The sequence below is a fragment of the Limulus polyphemus genome, unplaced genomic scaffold (assembly GCF_000517525.1).
Source record: "Limulus polyphemus unplaced genomic scaffold, Limulus_polyphemus-2.1.2 Scaffold1049, whole genome shotgun sequence".
NCBI classification, from domain to species: domain Eukaryota; kingdom Metazoa; phylum Arthropoda; class Merostomata; order Xiphosura; family Limulidae; genus Limulus; species Limulus polyphemus.
Window position 1 is genome coordinate 39,475 of NW_013666659.1, and position 5,959 is coordinate 45,433.

Genomic DNA, 5,959 nt, shown 5'->3' on the forward strand with positions numbered 1-5,959 from the left:
TCTAATATGAAGGATGCCACAGGAATTTGATGGGAAGGCACCGTGGGAAGCATATAGAGCACAATTTGAGCTCCTGGCAGAAATGAATGGATGGACAGAGGAGCAGAAATCAGTGTAACTGGCAATGAGCCTGAAGGGACAACCACTGGAAATACTTGGACAGTTGTCAGCAGATGACAGGCACAACTATTGAGCACTGGTAGCTGCTCTAGAACTCAGGTATGGAACTCAAAATCAGTCCAAAGTCTACAGGGCTAGGTTTAGGACTAGAGTCCGTGCTAAAGGGGAGAGCCTGCAAGAGCTGGCACAGGACTTGGAAAGTATGGCACGCAAGGCCTACCCAACTGTGACACCGGATCTCCTCAAGTTGTTGCTGGGGGATCAGTTTGTAGATGCCTTAGACAGTTCACAACTTAAGATACAAGTGAAGCAAGCACACCCCTCTACCATGCAGGATGCAATGGCGAGAGCTCTCGAATTTGAATCCTACGTTAAGTGTCCAGCACAGAGGTACCGAGGTTGGTACAGTCATCTGGATTCAAGGCCAGAAAAGGTCAGCTTTCAGAGAAGTTTGAGGGACTTTGCTGGCACTGTAACAAACCTGGGCACAAGAGAGCTCAATGTCGGCAACTTTAACACAGGGAAGATGCCGCAGCAGGTAAGGCTGGTATCCAGAAAGGTTGTTGGAACTGTGGAAAGCACGGACATTTGAGGAGCCAGTGTAGGAGGAATATTACCAACAAGTCAGCCTCAAGAAGACCAGTAGTGGTTGGTGTTGAGGGACACTCACCAACCCCCACCATGAAAGTCCCAACAGCTAGGTGTAAAATGCCAAGCACACACAGTGTCTATGTGACAGAAAAGCTAGATGGCCAAAGGTGCAACTTTGTCATAGACTCTGCGTCTCAGCAAACCCTTGTGAGCATCAAGGTTTCGATCATGAAGGAGTACCAGAAGCCATACAGAAGCTTTATGGTGTGACAGGACATTGTGCAAGGTTGTGGGGACCAGTGTGGGTAACTGTTGAGTCATGGGCATGAAGAAGAGACAGAAAGTATACTTGGCTGACATTGAAGACCAATGCATATTAGGATTGGACTATTTACTACCGAGGAAGTGTGCAGTTAATTTTGATAAAACGACATTTGGGAACAACAAAAGCCAAATTCCGGTAAGTGTAAAAAGAGAGGTTGAACTAACTAGGTGTCATCAAGCTGAAATCAAAGTAACTGAAGGAGTTGATGATGGTGAAATGGAACCAGGTATAGATATTAAATCAGAGCAGGAGAAAGACCAAGATTTGAAACCAATAATTGATTTTTTAAAAGCAAGTGTTTTGTGCCCTGCTTGGGAGAAGATGTCTAGCTTAAGCCCTGTGACAAAAAACTATTGGGCACAATGGGACCAGTTGAAGCTTGAAGATGGTATTCTTTTTCAGAGATGAGAAACTGCAGATGGGAAAGTGACAACCTGGCAAACGGTTATACTGAGAAAGTTACGAGAAGTTTTGCTGTGTCAATCCCATGATAGTTTAACAGGAGCACATCTTGGAGTTAAGAAGACATTGAGTCACCTACGACAGAGATTTTATTGGTTATGTATGAGAATGGTGCAGGACATGCAGTACATGTTGTGCTAAAAGGGGACCCAAGCATAAAAGATGCTCCAATGAAGTTATATCAAGTTGGTGCACCAATGGAAAGAATAGCCATCGACATTGCTGGTCCTCTGCCCCAAACTCGTGCTTGAAACAGGTACATTTGTGTGGTGATGGATTATTTCACCAAGTGGCCCGAGGCATATGCAATACCAAATCAGGAAGCTACAACTGTAGCTTTGGCTATTAGTGATTTCTTCTTCAGATTTTGTATGCCATACAAACTGCATTCAGATCAAGGCCGTAACTTTGAATCAGCTGTGTTCCATGAATGCTGCAAGTTGTTTGGCATACGAAAGACCAGGACAACGCCACTTCACCCACAGTCTGCAGGGATAGTAGAAAAGTACAACTGGACATTGGGACAGGAATTTTCAGAGTTTTGTAATAGCCGCCAAAATGACTGGGATGTCTTACTCCTTCCACTGTTGATGGTCTATAGGACAGCAGAGCATGAAGCCACTGGATACAATCCATCAAATTTGATGTTTGGTCGGGAACTTCTGTTGCTAGTGGATCTGTTAACAGGATGCCCACCTTATGAAGTGTTGCCTGAAAATTGTCAGAGTTCGTGAAAATGTTATCTGAAAGGATGGATGATATTCACCATCAAGTGCCGTTCAAACTTGAAAACGTCTGCTGATTCGATGAAGCTATCTTATGATAAGAGGTCTACTAAAGTCAACTTTGAACCAGGAGACAAGGTGTGGTTGTATAGTCCCAGGAAGACCAAAGGAAAGTCTCCTAAGTTGTCTTCTCCATGGGAAGGTCCATATGACATAGTGGATCGTCTTCCAGACGTGACTTTCCGGATAAAATGTGGTCGGCGAGGTAAGCCAAAAGTGGAGCATACCAACAGGCTTTGGTGTTATTGCGGTCCAGGACATTTCAATTGGGACGAAGTGAACAACAGAACAAATGACGCTGCTGAAGACGTGTCACCTGAAAAAGCCACTGTTGAAGAAGAAACTCTATTCAGTTTTGAGAAGGGAAACTGTGAAGCTCTTGATGAATTTACTACCACTGATATGACTGTTACCGATGATAGGACATTTCCTGATAAAGCAGATGAACCCCACATGAAGCAAAAGCCAACGAGACGGAGGCCAGTACGGAAGAAGATACGTCCAGTAAAATTAAAAGACTTTGTTGAAATGTAATTTTGTGTTTGTAATTCTGTACATTTAATTAAGTTATTGTTAATTGTTATTGGTTTAATGTAAGTGCCTATTGTTCGGGACGAACAATACTGAGGAAGGGGCAGTGTTACGACAACGCAGGTCACGTGACGCTTATATCACGCCACTTCCTTCTCGAATCTTCATGAAATGTCGGGAGACTACTAGATTGGGGTAGTCTTGTATATATAAGACCGGCCAAGAAGCAACGTAAGAATATTGAGTAAGAATATTGTTGAGCTCGTGAGAAGTACGTTGTGAATTATAGCGTTTGTTATAGAGCGACTGTTGAAATTAAGCGTATCGCAAAGTTGTATTCAGAAAGAATAAACCAGTTTTATTTAAGAAAGGACTTGTATCGGTAAAATTCTTCGGGAAGAATTTTTACGGAAAATTAACTAACGAACAGAGACGTAACAATATTGCATTCATGCGTTTTAACAATACTTGATTTAATATACTCATAATCGTTTAGTGTAAAATACTTTGATTTAAAATGGGCTTCAAATGCTAGAAGTAAAATTAGTCACATCCATAATCATTGGTTATTGATGTCTCAATATCACTGTTACGTAACGATCACGTTAGTTACTTAGGAACATAATTTCGGAAAGTAGTCTCGTGCCCATCGATATTCCATAGCTATTGGTGGTAGAATTTGTCTGCATATTTCAACGACTCTATTATACGCGTCGTGAAGTCCGTACTGTAATAATGATTGTGACAGAAGTTGTTGCTAAGTAACAGTTTATTACTCTGTGTATTTGACGAGGCGGTTATGCTGTTAATTGACAACAGTAATTATTCTGTATTATTTCGTATAATGCTTATTGTTTACCGATTGCACTGTGTTGCTCTAAGTTCATAATATTAGCTAAACACGTTTAGTTCATTTTGTCCAACATCAAGCGTGAACCATCCTGGCTGTGGAGTAAAGCACCCTCTTCGTATAGGTTCATTTTATCAATACACCACTGAAATTCGTGTCCTAGCTCCTATCATATATTTTTGTGTAATTTTTGCATGAATTAAAAAAAAACTTTGTATAGTTTGTAAGTTTTTAAACTCAAAAACGGGATTAAAACTATATGTACTAAGCTTACGTTCATTAAAACTATATGTACTAAGCTTACGTTCATTAAAACTATATGTACTAAGCTTACGTTCATAAGAAATATTAGAAAACGAAGTACCATTTGAAACGATTTCTTGCTGTAAAGTCTGATGTTTTCAGTGAAGTGCTTGTACACAAACCAATCAAATTATACACAAAATAATTCACCAAAACCAAAATACACAGAGTGGTCTCTCAATAGAGAAACAATCATGTGCTTATCTCGTTCTATGTATCAATACAAATAGCATCACATTGTTACAAAAATTCAAAGTTTATTATATCACAAAGTATTGTTAGAAAAATTCAAAGCCTTTTTATATCACACCATATTGTTATAAAAATTCAGAGCCTTTTATATCACACCATATTGTTATAAAAATTCAAAGCTTTTTATATCACACCATATTGTTATAAAAATTCAAAGCTTTTTATATCACACCATATTGTTATAAAAATTCAAAGCTTTTTATATCACACCATATTGTTATAAAAATTCAAAGTCTTTTTATATCACACCATATTGTTATAAAAATTCAAAGTTTATCATATCACAATACATTGTTATAAAAATTCAAAATATATTGTATCTCATCACATTGTTATAAAAATTTAAAGTCTACTGACATCACCATGATGATGTTCAGGTGTCAGTTTAGTGTGATCCGTATTTAGTTGTTTTCAACGATTCCAAAATTCGATCCTTATAAGTTAAAATTGCTTCTCGTGCACCTGACCATGCGTGTGGACCCTGGATACGATATTGGTAGGGCAAGCAAGGACCACACAAGCAATTCCAGAAGAGTTTAATGTCTGTAAAAAACAAATTTAATAGATTAGGTTTGGCGTTGATGAGAGAAGAAATCTCGTCCATGTAGGGTATCCAATCAATTTGGATGGTGTAACGAGGACTTTGTGGATAACGTCTGTCCATCATAGCCATCTTCTTGTTTACATCATACATCATCTCTTTCAGTGGAGGTAAGCTGAGCTTTTTTGCCATGATAAGAGCAAACCAGCGAGCCTGTATCTCTCCTATTGGAAACATGGCTCCCACTGGCTGGATTAAAGCTATGAAAGCAAGCGAGGGGTGTTGTATCTTTGGAGGAATTACAAACTTGTATAGTTCCACTTTGTTGTTCCGTAAAGACAAGATTTTTTCGTCTAGAAACGGAAACCCAATTTTGTAACCTGTGGCTAAAATTACAGTGTCGATAGCATACTCTTCTTCGTTGCCTTCAAAAATGACTCCATTTTCAGTGAATTCTTTGATATTGGGGTTATTATTAAGGTACCACTCAGAATTCTGTTCGGAAGGGCGTCATTCACCATCGGATGTTGTTCAAAGATTCGGTGTTTAGGTTTCAGACAATAAGCAGCGTGATCGAATCTCTTGTTTAACTGTTTTTCTACTAAATCACTTAGCATTTTATAAGGACCATAAAGCCACAACAAATTCCAGAATCGTGTGAGATAGGTACCATCAAACGGCATCCCTTGTGGTCCAACTCGGTGAATAACCCAAGCACCACTTCTTGTACTTAAATACACCTAAAAAGAAATATACATAGACATTACTACAGCATTATATATCTGGAAACCATCGTTTTATTTGTCTAGAATCTTCGGGTTACTTTTTGATCCAAAAGATGTATTAAATGTTATATCCTAAAAGCTATTAGGTGATGACGACGAATTTTTCTTTGTCCTTAATAAAGAATCCACCATTAAGCAGTAAACATTGCCAAAAGAATTGAAATGGAAGACAGGAGGAATCAATTAAATAATTCAGTCTAAATAATTCTTATTATCTCGAGAGACCGTTTATTTTGTAGAATAACAGCATTTTAAGCTTTAGAATTAGTATATATAAGAGCCTTGTATTAATACTATATTAATACTCCAAAATGCATCTTAATTGTGGTTAAAGAATACGAGGGAAACTAATATGATGTTTAGTCTTAACCTATGGAGTATAACCTATATATATATATATATATATATAAGTAG

General features: G+C 38.4%; 1 protein-coding gene and 1 pseudogene across 3 annotated transcripts in view; one reads left to right on the forward strand and one right to left on the reverse strand.

The window, feature by feature from the left end:
* Positions 1–5,959, forward strand: part of LOC106461868 (3-hydroxyanthranilate 3,4-dioxygenase-like) — a 27,506-nt gene that overhangs the window by 11,728 nt on the left and 9,819 nt on the right. The gene's annotated exons all lie outside the window — the stretch shown is intronic.
* Positions 4,441–5,497, reverse strand: LOC106461867 (annotated as a pseudogene).